Source organism: Bactrocera neohumeralis, chromosome 6 (genome assembly GCF_024586455.1).
Source record: "Bactrocera neohumeralis isolate Rockhampton chromosome 6, APGP_CSIRO_Bneo_wtdbg2-racon-allhic-juicebox.fasta_v2, whole genome shotgun sequence".
NCBI classification, from domain to species: Eukaryota; Metazoa; Arthropoda; class Insecta; order Diptera; family Tephritidae; genus Bactrocera; species Bactrocera neohumeralis.
In genome coordinates this window covers 50,115,694-50,134,254 of record NC_065923.1, presented here as the reverse complement: position 1 = coordinate 50,134,254, position 18,561 = coordinate 50,115,694, and the positions used below count along the sequence as shown (strand labels likewise).

The 18,561-nt window shown below is 35.3% G+C and overlaps 1 long non-coding RNA gene across 1 annotated transcript; it reads left to right on the top strand.

Moving 5' to 3' along the window:
• The first annotated feature begins 221 nt into the window (after positions 1-221).
• Positions 222-8,587, top strand: LOC126763469 (uncharacterized). Its single transcript, XR_007667618.1, has 2 exons — positions 222-965; positions 7,388-8,587. It is a non-coding gene; the product is annotated as an uncharacterized LOC126763469 (long non-coding RNA).
• The last annotated feature ends 9,974 nt before the right edge of the window (positions 8,588-18,561 follow it).

Below are 18,561 nucleotides of genomic sequence, written 5' to 3'. Positions count from 1 at the left end.
GTTTTCGTTATATATTCCAAGCAATTAAATTTTTCAACCAAAAATTTTGTGTTAAAAGATTCGCAACCCCGTTCTGATTTCCAACATAGTTTCAAGATTTGTCTGGCTGACCGATTTTATTTATATTTGGGGAAATTATAATGTATTTACTACGAAAATCAAGTAAACTTAACTGTATTGCCAAAGTATTAAAAGTCGTACTTTATTTTAGTCAACGAGAGAAGTGCGCTGCGAAGAACGAAAATAAGAAGAAGAAAAGTAAATGCCCGGATTAGCGATATTGTAGTTCTCATGTATATATATAGGAATTAAATTTGGTTGTAATAAGGTTCAAATATTTTGACTCTTTTTCTTCACTATAAACAATATTAGTTCGAGACTTGAATAAGCGACACATGTGGTTTCATTTCTTAATTTTTTTGACAAATGAGTTTTTGTCGTATTTTATATAGTCTTGCAACTTAGATTTGTACATACATACATAAGTATGTATGTGAATGTTTTTTTACTATATTTATACTCTCACCTAAAACCAATCGAAATATGTTGATATGTAAGCAAATGATCGAGATGATGGGATGAGTTGAACTCCGTTTGTCCGTCTGTTCGTACTTCCATGCAAACGATAACTTGTGTAAAACTTGCGATATCACAATTAAACATGGGAAACTTGCGTCCAAATTAAGAGACCATAGCCGCAGTGAGGAACATCTATGGACTAAAATTTTTCAAAAACTGGACGCCCCTAATATGTTTAAGGCACATATCTCAGAAACCTTACAAAGTATATCGACCACACTTGTTGAGAAGGAAGTTTTTTGACAAATTGGATGAAACCTCATTAAATGGTGATCCCTTTCGAGGCTCCCTACTAGAAAAAACACAGAAACTTTACATTTCTTCTTCTTCTTAATTGGCATAGATACCGCTTACGCGATTATAGCCGAGTTAACAACAGCGGGCCAGTCGTTTCTTCTTTTCACTATGTGGCGCCAATTGGATATTCCAAGCGTAGCCAGGTCTCCACCTGGGCCTTTCAACGCAGTGGAGGTCTTCCTCTTCCTCTGCTTCTCCCGGCGGGTACTGCGTACTTTGGACAACATGACCTAGCCAGCGTAGCCGCTGTCTTTTAATTCGCTGAACTATGTATTTCGTCTTGCCTTCATTCACTGCCAGACCCATTTTCTGTGCTTCCTTGTCCAGCCTGGAGAAAGCAGAACTAACGGAAACTTTAAATTTAGGAATGTTTATTATCATGCAAAAGATCATTCTTTGGCAAATTATCTCTTTCAAATGTTTGCCGCGGCTACGTTCCAGATGGTCCATCCAATTTTCGTTCGAGCATTTCGACTGCTAACGTTCGAATGACACGCGTGATGTTTTGCTCCAGAGTCTGAATCGACTCTTTAGACTATACGTAATCCCACAGAAGTCTAACCGTGTGATATCACACGATCTTGGTGACCAATAGACCGGCAGAAAACGTGAAATTGTCAGATCAACGAAGTCTCAATAAATCCTTTGATTAATGCGATGTGTGGGAAGTGTCGCCGTCTTGTTGAAACCAAATGTCGTTGAGATCACCAGCTTCATTTTCAGGCATCAAATAGTCGGTTATCATGACGCGATAAGGGTCACCTTTGACGGTTACCTTCTCACCGGCATCATTTTTGAAGAAATATGAACCGGTGATTCCATCGACCCACAAACCACACCAAACACTTGTTTTTTCTGGATGAAATGCATCTCTTGAATTTATTCAGTTTACTCTTTTTCGAAATGCGGAAAGTTTGCTTGTTTACATACCCAAGAAAAAGGGCTTCATCGGTGAATAAAATTTTGCTCGAAAACGTCGGATATTCGTGGAACTTTTCAAGAGCCCATAGAGCGAAGCGATGTCGCTTGGGAAGGTCGAGCGTTTTCAGTTCTTAGACAAGTACGCTTTCAATTTAAGATCTCCATGTAAAATGCGCTAAGTCGTTCCATATGTCAGTCCGAGTTGCAGGACCCTCCATGGTCTTCGTGTACACTCGCAGCTACGGCTGCTATATTTTCTTCACTGCGTGCTGGACGTGATCTATTTGGTCGAATATTTTCCAATAGTGAATGCTTGGTACCAAGATGGGTGATGGTGTTGCGAAGAGTACGCTCAGTAGACGGATTATACTGACCATAAGTTGAGCGAATCGCGCGCTTTTCACGATGAAATGCCAAACAATATTGAACAAAGATAAAAAGGTTATTGAAAAAAGCTATATTTGTATCACCCGTTATAACTGTGCTCACTCCTCATATTAGGACGTCAGAAACATAAAATTTTACATCTAAGATAGCATTTAGAAGTATCAAAAGAAGCGATGGAAAATTTGAACAGTGGTAGTCGCAGTGCAAAAATTTATGAAATCGTATTAAAGCTACGCCAACTTTATTTGTACTACAAACAATAATTTTCGTTTTTCTAGAAAGCTTTATGCCAAATATATCGCTCACTCTACGAGTTATCTTTAAAAAAATTTGCCAATAAATATGTTGTCGAGTATACTTAACAATCAGATCTTCCTCCAGTCCCAATTTATGCAATATAATGAATTCCATCCATTATTATTTTCCACCTTACTATAAACCGGCGTCAAAATGTTGGATATAGTATATTATTGAACTGAAGGGAATTTTTTAACTACAAGTATAATGTGGTTTAGTGTTAAATATGAATGAAACTGATCTAGAATTTTCTCTTAATGCGGATATGCGGATCTCCAATACAATGACTTCCGATCAATTGGTTCCTTTTTCCTGTATGTCCATTATATTACAGTTTTGGTTGAGTTTACATTGTGACAAAAAGGGATCTGGGAATTTTAAATAAAACGAAAAATATTTAAATGTTCATCAATATTTATTTTGCCGAGCTGCTGTAAATAAACTGGTTGACAGATCGCACTCATATTTGGCATATTTATTAAGGAGAGTCATACCAACTTAGCAAAATATACTTTTTTTTATCAAAATGTATATAACACATCCATCATTTGAGTTATTTATATTACTTTTAATACAAAAACCCAGGACAAGAAGCAAAATGTAGTTACAAAACTAAGTGAGTATTTTTCCTATGATATGAGTTAATAATAGCCAATAAGATTAAAATTCCATCACAATTTCGTCAACGCACGAAAAAAATTTTAAAACAAACATTTGCCAACACCTGGTAGTATCTCCCCGTCTTTGATTCCTGCGAATTGCGAGAGTGTAAAATGTTTGGCTACACCTGAACTTAGCACTTCCTTGCTTGTTTAGTTAGATTTTACTTGGGTGAAGAAGCATATTCCAAAATATGCGTCCATTACAATGTTGTCATTTTTATGGAGGAATAAATAGCAGTTCTTTCCTTATATATGTACTCTATTAACCTAATTTGATTAAAGTAAAGTTTTTACCAACATTTTTTTTAAATTAGCCAAATCCTAATTTGTACATGACTACATTTAATATACACTAAATATTTAGTAAGCATTGTTTACTATATGTATGAGTATGTCCAATCCTAGTGGCGTACTCCGATGAATGTTGAAAAATATACTTTAACCACAATAATTTATTTCAAGTTTCTGCTCTCTAATTAACTAAAACGAATCTAAATGCAGTCATTCATTGAAAGTTCGCACATACTTACATACGCATACCTACGTGTATTACATTTAATTACAGTAAAAGCCGTGTACCGATATTTTTATGCAAACTACCTGCTGCTTGTGTATATATATTTTCTTAAATAAAATTTGTGTTTAATTGTATTTGTAAACATTTCAAATTGCACTAATCATTCCGTTTTGTTATTTAAATTGCGGTAGTGTGTGAAATGAAATCAGTTTATCAGAACGGATTTATTAAAATTATGTAAATAATATTCTATGAGTATATGTATGTTCATTAAGGTGTCTTTTATTTATTTTTTTTTTTGCAGTTTTTGCCCTAAAAAATATATTTTTATTTTCAATTTAAACCTTGTCTAAATCATTTATCTTTTCCTATATATAACTATAACACAGGATTTTTTTTTTGAGTTTTTGCATTATAGCATAATCCTAAAAATTTGAAAAAATAATGTTCTATTACAATTTGTTTCGCTCTACAAAAAAGGTCTAAATGATTTTTACATTAATACATTTTTTTTAAACTTAAACGCAGTCAAAGTTATACATACATACCTCTGTGTTATTCTATGTTGCTCATACGACATGGTGTACCATATGAATAGAGTATATTTAATGCATAACTTTTAAAGTAATGTTTTTATGAAAAATAAATATGAATACCTTAACGAAGAATTAATAATATGATTATTTTGAAGTTGAAGTTATATATAGTATGCTTTGAAAATAAAAAAAAATTGCAGCAGCAGAACAAAAAATTCTATATAAAATGTATGGCAAAAGAAAAATGATTTAGACACAGTTTAACTTGAAAATAAATGCATATTTTTTAGAGCAAAACTTGAAATTTTAGTGGCAACTGCAAAAAAACGAAATCAACTTGGAAATAACTACCACCCTAATGCACATATGTACATTCTTACATACTTATATATTTGTATTTAGTGCGCATATTCAAATATGGCTCCCAACCTACCACGGCGTTAAGTGTATATAATCAAATATGTTTGTAGGCTTATGTACCGGAACAAAATGAATCAATACTCTCCCAGTAGCAGTTGTGAATGATTGCAGTGGCGAATAAATTCGGTTTTGTACTAGACTTGTTGGTAAGGGATTTTATATTGCAGCCACGATTAATTTGGAATTATGCGAACGTTATAACTAAAGCCGTTTTATTCAAATATATTAAATATTTTATGACTTGCTTTATAATAATTTAGTAAATAACGAGCTTGAAGAGAAGAATATGCAATGAATGAAAATCATTTGAACGGCCCATTTCAAATAAAAATAATAAAACACGTTAACTTCAGATGCACTGTAGCTATATACATAATATTCATAGTCTCATATCTTTTAGCAAACAAGGGTATAAATGATATTTATCTAGACTTCAATCGATCAGTTAAATTGCTGCTATTTGCAATAGTTGGACAATTTGTTCGAAGCTTGTAGCGCTGCTTTGCACCTTGTCAAATGAAAAAGTTTTCCACACAGGACTTGAGTTCGATATCTTGAGTAGTTGAAAAAGTCTGTTCGTATTTTGTCAAGAGTTGTCGTTGCAGTCGTATATCTCCAGTGCTACCAATCCACATTGTGCCATACCATATAGTGTTGGAAAGGTGAGATTTTAAGCTTCATTTAAATAAAATTCGGGGAAGTTGAAAAAAAGTTACAGGTTTTCAAAAATGAGTGAAAATAATGCAGAAATTCGCTATATTTTGAATTTTTTTTTTATAAAAATGGAAGGATACCACTCAAGCGATCAATGAAATTTGTGAAGTTAACAGAGACGATGTCTGAATTTCGAAATTTTTGTTATTGCAGCTTGAAAATAGGTTAGATATGACCAAAACTAATATCAACGCCATTTTGAATACCATCAATTCATTTAATTTATCACTTTCTTTTCCTATTTTAAAAGTCACGATCAACTAGTTGATCATATCGCATAAATTTTATGGAAGGAAATCATGCATTTCAACAATTTGCATAAATAAAAGCGACGCAAACCTACTTATGTTCGGCTTACTGCAGGACACCGGGTTATGTATATACTCATATGCAACATATATCTACTTAAGTCTATTTGGATATGCCACAAGTGCTTACTGATTTCAAAATTTTTAAAGCGATGATGGCTTACCGACTGCAAAGGCTCAAAACATTGTTTCAATATGCGTAAATTCGACAGATAAACTGGGGTTTCAGAGGAAATGAGCGCAGACACCGATTTCAAATTACATATGGTCAGCTGAAATGCAAAACAACGTATTATCAAAAATTCGAATTTGAGTTTTTTTATTGCTTACGATTCACTACATCATATTACATATATGTAGCATTAAATTTTCAGCTTCCGCTGTCAGATATAATCAATATATAACCATTTTATAACCAAAACACAAATTTTGTTTCCAATATGAGTCGTTTCTATTAGATCATTTTTACTTCACCAGTCAACTTATGAAAATTGATGTTACGTTATTTTGCATTTTAGGTAACGATATGTATATACATATAATACTCCATTTCATGTTATGATACACTAAATACTTACTTAAGTATAATATACAATATACAATATACTTATGTAGGATGTACATATCCTTGCCCATATGCACTCATATGCAAACAAATTCATTAATCATCAATTCAATTGCATTTAATTTGAAAATCTCTATGATTGAAAATGCAGCTTGCATTTAAAGGGCTTAGCAATATGACATCGATAAAATATAGATAGATAGATACGGGAAAATCAGGTGTAAGTGAATATTTTTTACTCTCGCAATTTTCAAAGATCAAAACAGTCAGATGTGGGCAAAAACGGTTTTTTATAAACTGTTTTTTTTTCCCCCAAATCCAGCGCACAATCCCGGGAAGGGATGATTCACCTTCCCACTTTAGCTCGCCTTCAAATAGATGTTTTTGCTACGAGAGCAGACTTGATCTAAGACCGGAAGTCGTGAGCTGCTTGAGTCATATGTAAAAGAATAGTTTTTGGCCACTATCAAGTGAATTTCCTCACTTGAGTGAACTTCTACACATGACTCCATCCTCCAACTAAACCTACTCACATGACCTCAATTAAGCACCCGCTTTTAATAAAAAAATATCAAAATTTGCCGTAAGTGTGCATTGCTCACGACTTAAATAAAGCATTTAACTGCCTTTGTGCTGGTAAGACTTTTTAATAAATAAAAAAATATATTTTTTTTAATAGTAATTACATTAATTTCATTGCCCTTCACAATATTGAAGAAGGTATCCCATACATTGAGGAGAGTATTATAGTCATCACAAGAGTAGGTCTACACGAATGATATCTAAAGATCGTTCGAACATTCCGACTGGTAACTAGCGAATGACATGTGTGATGTTCTGCTCCAAGGCCTGAATCGAAGCGGGATTGTTCGCATAGACTTTGGATTTTGGTTTATATACCAATTGAGTCAGAAATGGGTCTGATCGTTGAACAAAATTTTGCTTGAAAACATCGGATCTTCTTGGAACTTTTTAAGAGTCTATAGAGCCATGCGATGTCACTTGGGAAAGTCGAGCGGCTTCAGTTTTTGCACAAGCTGTATTTTGTATGCTTTGAATTTAAGATTCCAAAAGATTTTATACGACGCCGATTCCACTTTCCACGCTCTTCGTGTACACTCTCATATTCTTCTTCTACTTTACTGGCTTACGCGATTATAGTCGAGTTAACAACAGCGTGCCAGTGGTTTCTTATTTTCGCAACATGGCGCCAATTGGAGATTTCAAGCGAAGCCAGGCCCTTCTCCACCTCGTATTTTCAACGGAGTGGAGGTCTTTCTCTTCCGGGTACTGCTGCGAATACTTTCAGAGCTGTAGTGTTTTCGTCCATTTGGACGACTTAAATTGACTATGTCAATGTCGCCGTATATCTCATACAGCTCATCGTTCCATCGTATGCGATATTTCTCTCCAAAACTCGTAACGTCGACTTGTCAGATATTGTCATCGTCCACGCTTCTGCACCATATAGCAGGACGGTGAGTGACTTATAGGGTTTGTTTTTAGTTCGAGAGGACTTTACTTCTCAATTATCTACTCAGTCCAAAGTAGCACCTATTGGCAAGCGTTATTCTGGGTCGGATTTCGAGACTGACATTGTTGTTGCTGTTAATTGCTGGTTCTAAGGTTGACGAAATTATCTACAACTTCAAAGTTATGACTGTCAGCAATGACGTGAGAGCCAAGTCGCGAGTGCGACGACTGTTTGTTTGATGACAGGAGATATTTCGTCTTGACTCGTTCACTGCCAAAACCCATTTGTTTTGCTTCCTTATCAACGATGGATAATATGTAGAAGTTCACGCAAGTGAGGAAAGTTCTCTAATTGCCATTAAAAATAACATGTCAGCTTGACACGAATCAGACTTGATCTGTCAAAACAAGCTATTCAAAAAGTGGCTTTACTTGGTTCACCCATTACCACTCACTCCGAAAATTCGTGTGTCACATTTTCACAAAATTAAGTAGATTTGTTGAAAAATAATGTGGCTCAGTATTAAATATGAATCGAATCGGTCTAGATCTTGAACTAGACCTCATACCTTTCTTACAACGACTTCCGATTTCCTCGGCTCAGAGCTTTGAAAATTGTGAGATATTATGAAATATTCGGCTACACCCGAACCAAGTTATTCTTTATTTGGTTTTTTTTAGTTTTTTTTTTTTGTGTTAAATTCGCGCAATTTCCCACAAATTTGTACAGGAATTGAATTGTGTTTTGAGTAGTAAGAAATAATTTCACAGATCTTCCTACTATTATTCATTAAAAAACGAGATATAAACTTCACGAGACCAAAAAGTACATGTATAACATTTGATGTTCAGCACTAATATTACGGTATCAAATTTTAATATTACTATTTTTTTAAATTATAAAAAACAAACGATTGTGTAATCGGTTGGAAAGAAAAACATATTTTTAAAACATTAATTTTGGAATGTGTATTATTTGCAAGAGATCAGGTAAATTAAATATATTTCAAGGCAGATATAACCATACTTGATTTTTTTCCAACAAACTGTTCAATTAGAAGTTTTTTAAATTCCAACAAACTGTTCAATTAGATGTCGGCCAACCAGCAGTCAGAAATGCACTAACTTTCAGAAAACTTTAAAATTATATTCCCATGCATAAAATAAATTTCGAATTTAAGCTTTAATATGGAAATGAATAAAATATTTGTACTCGTATTATATAAGCATGGTATATACTTATTGTATATTACATAATTTTTATTTATTTTTCACTATGACTTGTATCTATATATAAGCGAGTTATGTTATGTAATTTGCATTAAAAGAGAAACTCACAAAATCAGCAATAACAAATCAGAATAAAACTAATTGAGAACTATAAAAACCGTTATGCGTTTCATTCATGATGCTAATAATAATGGATTTTCGTATGATTTTTTTTTTATGTTTGCTAAAACCAGTGCCCAACATGTTTCGCCATCCACTTTGAAAAAATACTCATCATATGTCCCGTTGTTTGTAAATGGTCAAGTGATCAAATTTGACCCGGACTGGCATAAAACACTCCATTTTCATTTTTGGAGCGCCATGCCCTAGCTTTTCTAACAGCTTTGTCGTCAACAACAATGATGTGTTCATCTTTTTTCATTCAAGGACTTGAGTTCATGATAAAAAGACTTCCCAAAAAATTTGCCAGACCCACTTTACGTGTCGTCTGATTTTCTTATGGTACTCTGTGAAAAAGGGCATAATGAAACTACAACCACAAAAACTTCCCATTTACAAATGTCACGGGCTTATCTGCGTCGACAAGCAACTTCACATTATCCCACACAAAATAGTCCAGCGGTATTAAATCGCACGATCTGGGAGAACACGCCACCAGCCCACGGCGCAAGGGTATGCACTCACTAAAAGCTTCTTTCAACAAATTGATTGTTTCGCTGTTTCCTTCAATTCCGGCACGAAAAAGTGATTAATCATGATTCTACAGCGCTCCACATTGACTATGGAATTGTGACCGGGTTCATTTTTGAAAAAATATGGACCAGTGATTCCTCTCTCAATGTAATGGCTTCTCAACAATGGCTCGTGGATTATCATCACTCCCAATGTGACAAATTAGTTTTGTATATTCAACCAAGAGTGAACTTCATCGCCGAACACAATTTTCTTGTGAAAATCGGAATCGGTGGCCATCTTGTTTTGGGGTCATTCACCAAATGACCATCTACTTCGACTTCAACTCTTACACGAGTTGCAGTTTTTAAGTCCACAACCCAAGACCCTTATGCAAAATCTTCCATCAAGAGGACGAATACAGGTTATCTTTTAGAGTAAACGCGTCGCGAAACTGATCCATAATAGATCGAATCACCCGTTAGAAAAATAAACCGGAAGAAAGAAAATCATGGTTTTAGGAATACATATGTATGTGTGTGTGTATAAGACATATATTGGGTAGTCGAAAAAGTCTTTTCGTGTATCTAATCAAACTTCAATTTATTTTTTTCTTATATTTATAATGAACTTCAATGAACCAAATATGTACCATTTTAGTCGACCACTTTTTGCCATTTTTTCGCTAGAGACATTATTCCATGAGTGTAAAACTTTTCTGGTTTCTCGACGGAAAACTGCGACAAGTAATTTTCACAGGCTTCTCTTGCACCCAACTTTACTCCATTAAAAGAGTTGTGCATTGGCCGAAACAAATGGTAGTCCGATGGTGCAAGGTCAGGGCGATGTGGTGGATGCATCAAACCTTCCCAGCCATGCTCTTCCAGTTTTTGCCGAGCCATCAAAGATGTGAGTGGTCCAGCGTTGTCCTGATGGAAGACGAAACCCTTTTTGTTGATCAGTTCTGGCCGTTTTTTCGATTGCTTGCTCAATCTCATCAGTTGTTGACAGTACAATTTAGAAGCAATCGTTCGACCACGCTGGAGCAGCTCATAGTGGATGATTCATTTCGAATCCCACTAAAAACTCAGCATAACCTTTCGAGGCGTCAATCCTGGCTTTGCGACCATTTGTTGAGCTTCACCACACTTAGACCATGATTTTTTTCGCACATTATTGTCGTATTTAATCCACTTTTTGTCTCCTGTTACCATTCGCTTTAGAAATAGTTCGATTTCGTTTCGTGTCAGCAAAGAATCGCAGATGTTAATTCGGTCCATTAAATGGTTCAAAACCGTTTAATGATGAATGTTAAGTTCCTTAGCGATGCTGCTTATGTGACGCAGCCGTAACTGAGAGTATACACGAAGACCATGGAAAGTCGATTCGGCGCAGTTCGCAGTAACTCAGACTAATGTTTGGAACAACTTGGTGCATTTTACGTCGAGATCTTAAATTGAAAGTGTATAAAGTACAGCTTGTGCAAGAACTGAAGCCGATCGACCTTCCCAAACGACATCGCCAAAAAAGACCAGACGTTTTCTAACCAAATTTTGTTCAGCGATGAGACCCATTTCTGGCTTGATTGGTATGTAAACAAGCAAAATTACCGCGTTTAGGACGAAGAGCACCCTGAAGAGATTAAAGGATGCCATTTCATTCGGAAAAAACAACGGTTTGGTGTGGTGAGAACGTAACCGCTGAGAACGTAACCGTCAATGGCAACCGTTATCGCGCCATGATAATCGACTATGTGATACCTAAAATTGAAACTCGTTATCTCGACGACATTTGTGATATCAATCCCGCTTCGAAACATCAAAACATCACGAGTGTCATTCGCAAGTTACTAGTCGAAATGCTTAAACGAGTCATCGAAAGTTGGAATCAATGGATGGACCATCTGAAATGTAGCCGCGGCCAACATTTGAAAGAGATAATATTGAAACATTGAATGCCAAAGAATGTTCTTTCGAATGCTAATAAACATTCCCCATTGTCCGCAGCTTACGCCCTTTGTTGCAGATTATACTATATAGAGTAGACACGTGTACATACATATGTATGTATATCCCAAGTATATTTTAATTTATTACATTTTTAAGATCACTATATTATTAAAATGCAACTATTTAGATGTAAACTCATTTACATATGCTTATATAAACATACATACACACATGAAAATTTATAAAAAACAATATGAACGGCATTGTTGCCAAACTGAAGTTCAAAGTTCTCAATCGATTTAGAGCTCAATGCTATCGAAATCACTGCATACTTCGCCATGTGACAGCATGATGGAGCTATGCAAAACTTTCACGTTAATTAAAAATTTTATGAATTTTATCTGGAGCAGAGAGGGGAAAATATTGGTTATGGAGGCAGGATTATTTTAACATCCTTGTAGCCAAAAATAATTTATGGCTTCTGAAACTGAGTTCACCTGTTAAAGAGAAGTGCAGTATAATATGCAATTGTATACACATGCACCTTTTTCGCAAGTACTTCTGCACATACATATGTATGTATGTATGTATATAAACACAACAGTGTATAAACATCGCTCAGACAAAATGTTTCACGCGGAGCACACTAAGCGATAACATTGAACGACAGAACAAAGGACAGACTGCAAAAACTCAAGCGGGTAGACGAAAGCACTTTGGGATCAAAAAGTTTTGAGCTTCCTTGCCTTCCAGCACTATTGACGCACTAAACTTTTGTACTATCTATTTACACACATACATTTGTGATTTCATACGTACACACTTATAATGAAAATTCCTTTGGAAAAACTTTTCCGTGCGGTTACTACGAAATCCACACATTGTTTCTACGCCACCTCCCGTCCTTATGCAGTAAGAGTTTTGCTCATCTCCTATATGTAGTATATCGAATGTCAATATTGTTGTCAGGTGATGTGGTGCGACACACATTACTCCACACGCTTGCCCATAACTTTGTACAACAACAACGAGAATCGCATGTGAATTCCTGTAAGGAGTTGCATCCTGTGATTTCTGCTGTAGGTGGACTAATGTCATAAAAATCAACTTGCAGCCCATTGAATATCTCGTGTATTCACATGTGTCATTAGGAGATTAATGAGTATTTTATTAATTAATCATTAATATTCTTCGTCATTAATATAGATAAGTATTACAATATCTATATGATTCTAAAAGTCTACCAAATTGTTTATATAAAATATTGCTTTGTGTTTAACATTCGTTAATAACACAACACTAGTTTGCAGTATTGAACTTTTTGTCTGTTGCCGCGAATTCTGCGATTGATATTGTTCACTTATTACTTGGTTTTGTCAAATCTACCCTCAAAAATTTTGAGCAGCTCGAGTTACTTTGTTTTTGATTTTTATCATTTAAGCATATATATTAATCGAAAACAGGCGTATTTTACTGTGTTAATATTAGTTTGTCAAGTTTTTGCGCCTAAAAATATATCTGAACCCTTAGAGCAAGACATTGAAGGACCAAGCTCATCACAAAATGATGCTGATTTTGAAGGTATGTCTAATGAGCCAAAACGCTTTTGAGTTGAATGATCTTGTAAGAAATTTACATCTTTCTAAAAATACTATTTTTATAAAAATAACAAGAAAAAACGTTCTTGGGCTCCCGAAGTTAATATAACCTTCACAATTACATTGTGTGGAAAATATTTATACCAAATTATGGAATATATCTTGTTAAATGCAAAAGTTTTCCTTTAAATTTGGAACGATCATTCAGTTTGTATGGAGAACCACATATATCTATAGTTAGATCTGTTATTTTTGTAGGAGATTACATTATTTTTACAAACAATAACTCATAACAAATTTCGTGAAGATACGTTGTCAAATGTGAAAGTTTTCCATACAAGAACTTGATTCCGATCGTTCAGTTTATATGGCAGCTATATGTTATAGTGTTCCGATATCGACCGTTCCGACAAATGATATCTGAACCTTGAAGAGAAAAGACATTGAAAATTTCAAAACGATATCTTAAAAATTAGGGACTATTTTATATATACAGACAGCGGACGGAAACGCGGACAGACAGAAAATGACATGGTTGAATGATCTTGTCAACAAGAGATTTATATATATCTTTTATAGGGTAAACAAGCTTCATAATTGTTAGCATCAAGACTAAAAGAAAAAAACTCGCTATCCTCGGATACTAAAATAAGTTTTTATCGTGAAAGAGATGCAGAATTACGGCGTTATTTTTCTGAAGAAAACGGCATTACCTTTTGTTCAGATATCAAAAACTTGTTGATAAAAATGGGCTTGAAGCGATACGAACCAAACGACTGGCGTTTATTCATTGACAGCTCAAAACGTTGCCTTAAATGTATTCTATCACATAGTGGAAATACGGGTACCTATTGCCCACAGTACAAAGTTAAAGGAGGAATATTGTAACATTTCGCTAGTCTTGAACAAAGTAAAATACAATGACCATGAGTGGCAAATTTGTGTCGATTTAAAAATGGTCAACATTCTTCTCGGTCAACAAAGTGGTTATACCAAGTTTCCTTGTTTTATATGTCTTTGGGACAGTAGGGCTAAACAAGAGCATTGGGTGAGAAAAAACTGGCCCTTGAGAGAAAAAATGGAGCCTGGAAAGCACAATATAGTCCATACTTATAATGAAAATTAGTAGCTCGTAACACAATTGTCCTTCTACCATTGCATATAAAACTGGGCATCATGAAACAGTTTGTAAAATCACTAGATAAAGATGGGAACTGCTTTTCTTACATTTGCCAAAAATTTCCTCAGCTCACTATGGAAAAGATTAAAGCCGGAATTTTTGTTGGCCCCCAAATTAAAGAACTTACGAAAGATACTCAATTTAAAAATTCTATGACTGAGTCAGAACTAAAGGCTTGGACAGCATTCGTATCTGTGATGCAGAATTTTCTCGGAAATAAAAAATCTGAAAATTATATTGAACTTGTAGAAGACCTTCTGCTACAATTAAAAAATATGGGATGCAATATGAGTATAAAACTCCACTTCCTCCATAGTCACCTAGAGAGATTTCCGGAAAATTTAGGAGATATGAGCGAAGAGCAGGGAGAGCGTATGCATCAAGACTTACGCGACATGGAAGAGGGCTATCAGGGTTTCTGGGATACAAATATGATGTCTGACTATTGTTGGTCTCTAATACGTCATTTTCCAAGGTCTACACATCGGAGAAGAGCTTTAAAACGAAGTTTTTTAGAACTTAATGATTAATTATTTTTCTTAATAAATACATATTTTTTTCTGTGTAATACCTACATAGCTGAAACTCTGAAACTAGAGCTGATAAAAATATTTAAATTATATTTTTGGAAATAGCATATTATATGTAGTCAGCAACAGCTAAAATTTCTTCGGCAACAAATGTACTGTAAACTAGTGCAATCTTTGTTAATGCATAAGTACCCTGCAAGCCACATACATACTATCTGCTAAATCACCGGTTAATCATCCAACAGCGCTACTGGATGTTTATATTAAGAGGGTTCTCTCATGTGAACGCATACATTTTACCACTTTTTAGGAAAAATTTTTTTTTATGCGACAACAAAATTCAATCATTTTATTTTTTAATATATTTTTATTTGTATTTTGAAATGTACAAAAACAATTTTTTTTCGTTTTTTACATTTTTAATATATATTTTTTTTTAAATCAAAGTAGTCCCCAACAAAAAAAATAATTCACTGGTCATGGTGTTAGCGGCTGTTCATGTTGTCTGAAATAAAAAAATCGAATGGATTATTATTCAGTAGTTCTGCGGCTATCGTCCCTACCAAATATAATCAATTTCATTAAAAAAAAATGTCGAACTTCAAAAAAAAGTCACGAAAATCTTGTTTTTTTTTCGTTATAAATCGTTTAAAAAAAATATGAAAATATTTTCGGTAATAAACAATTCTGGTAAGGACGATAACTATAAATGACTAGAAGAACATACATATGTAAATTTTAAAGCAATCGGTTGAATACTTTTTTTTTAGGACCATGACAGTTTCAGAAAATGATGATTCGAGAAAAATGCGTTTAGAAACGTAGCAGCTGCAGACTTGTCCGTGGCGCCTGGTAGACAGTCGCTTACGACACGTCGGCGACTATGAGCTGTAACTTATCAAATACTATGAATTTCGGTCGGAATTTTTCACAGCATGTTTTCAACAGGTTTTACTGACAAAATATAAAAAAATATCGATTTTTCGAAGTGATTACATGAGAATACCCCCTTAAAGTTTCTATAAGGCTCAATTTACACTTCTAACCATTTCAAACCAAAAAACTTTGGGCAAAATAGTAAGACTTTTTAATTTAAAGTTCGCAGGTAATCAATCGGCCGAATATCATGAAAAAGATGAGCCAAAGCTGAAAAACCACGTCAAAGCAGTTCAAAAATCAAGATTATGTTGACAGTTTTCTGCGATTAAAGAGGTATGATACACTCTGAATTTCTTTCTACCGACCAAACTGTCAACGAGGGATACTATTTGAGTGTTATACCTCCTTTGCGTAAAGCTATTTGTAGAAAGAACCAGGAATCATGGCCAACAACTCCTAGTTTTACATTGTATTGATTCTTCATGAGTTTTTCGCCAACTTTTCAACCAATATCGTGCCGCAACCATCGTATTTACCTGTTTTAGCACCGTGTGACTTCTGGCTATTCAGCAAACTTAAACGACCGCTCCGAGGAAACCTTATTGGGTCAATTGAAGATATTAAAAGTGAATCACTACGCGCATTGGTGGCTATTTTGAAAATTGACTTTAATAACTGTTTCGTGGAATTGAAAAAACGTTGGCAGAGGTGAATTGGGGCCAAGGGGGAATGGGTAAGATTTTGAAGAACAAATTCAGAATTTTAAAATTATGAACAAGGTCTAGCGTTTAAGCATTTTTTACGCAAAGGTCGCATGAGTGTATGTGTAAAATGCCGCGCTAAGCCTTTGAATGTATTGGTGTTTCGGTAGCTGTGACTTGCTGGTAATATCATCGGGCTCGAAATATTGTCATATGCAATTTAAATATTTGTGGTCTAGTACCCAGTGTGAATATGATAGTAGCAAGTACAGCGTCTACCAATAAGGATGATGTGTTTTCAACAGCTCATTGCGGCGATGTTTGTTTACGGACTTGTGTCACATTTAATTTTGATACAAAGCTTGGAAATAGTCCATATTTATAACTACAATTTACGTTCTCCGGCGGCTACTGTAAGAAACCCACGCTCTTCTCAGATGAGGCTAATTTCTGGCTTAATAGTTTCGATAACAAACAAAATTTCCGTTGTAGAGGTGAGTCAAATCCTCATGTAGTTCAGGAAACGCCATTGTTTATCGTTTTTTCGTTGTGGTATGGCTTTATTTCTTTTGAAAGTTGTTGACCGACTTCTTTCCATTGATTTGAGGAAATCGACGCGAATGATGTTACCCGTCTAAACATAGACACATTGCATGCAAAGTTTGGCGACTCGTTAATTTCAAGAAATGGCGCTGTCAAAGGCCGCCAATATCATGCGATTTAAAGCATCTAGACTGTTTCCCCTGGAGGTATGTTAAATAAAAGGTTTACGCCAATCAACCAGCAACGCTAGAGGAACTCGCATTTAACATTCAGCGTACTTGATCCGAAATTCCAGCCGTGGGGGATATTTCACCGAAACTTTTTTTATTAAACCAATTGATTTTTGGATTTGCAACATTTAATAAATTGAATTTCATTTATTGGAAGGGAGTTGGTGAAGATGTTAATGGCTCCGTTGTGATTGGCGAAAGCAATCCTGCAGAAACCGCTTGGAGTGAGCATAATGTTTCTTAACCGAAAGCATGCAGGTCTTCAAGACAGATGACATCAGGAAGCATCCTTTAGAGCTGTTGATAGTCGGAATTTTAATACTATCGACTGTGTCATTAAGATCCAGTCTGTACTCATTGGTTCAATTCGTTAATATGGTCGCTGTGGATTTAGGGGGAGTGTCAGACTCCTAGGGGTTGCGGAAGTATTGCAATATAGAAGTTAAACAGTAGTGGAAAGAGAACCCTACCCTGCGGAACTGCCTGTTTCATTTTTCCCAATTTAGAGTGTTTACATCGAAACAGTACGGATGATTACCGACCGCTCAGATAGTTCATGGTCCATCTCTTCAGAACTGGAAGGAGCGCAGATTGTTCGATGTTTTTTTATTTAAGTCACGAACTATCTGGGTGTTTATGACGCTAAGTGCTGTGGTGGTGCTGCGAAGTTTGCTGAAGCCAGTTGATGGTCTGCTTGAATCAGGTGGTGAGTGAATGTCGCGAATAACAAAGCTTTAAGTGTTTTCACAACTTGGGAAAGGAGAGTTAACAGGCGATAAAATTGGCTTGTTTTGGGGAAACACTATTCCTACATTGCAGATATCGGGTATACCACATAGTCTGCGACAGGTTGAGGTTAATTCCGTCTGGGCCAATGGATTTAGACGATTTCGCCAATGACACTCTGGACCGATTCATCGATGAAAACAAGTATCGCGCAGTCTCTTGGCATTTGACGCAGCCACCGTGTAAGCGGTCTTTTGGCTTTATAAGTTGAAGGGTGCCATATATACCGCCGAATAAAATAGATTCGAGAAGGCGTGGCCATCGAGTTAAGTTTCAACCCGATTGCCATATTTCTTCGGAATTGAAAAGGGTTTGACACAGAGCTTACTCACAACAGTAGAGAAATTTGAGAACTTCAAATTCTATCCATTTCCGTTACATTGATTTACCAGTTGGCCATCTCATTATCTCTGTTCGAAAATGGCTGAACGACAGAACTTAAGCGTAAATGTGAAATTAACTTGCACAATTGTGTTATAAAATGCTGACCATCGTTCTAAGGCTATAATGTTGTAACTTTTATTGATGTTGCTTTCGTGTGGCTTCGGAGTTAAATTTTTTGGTCCCTTTTGTTGAAAGTACGTTAG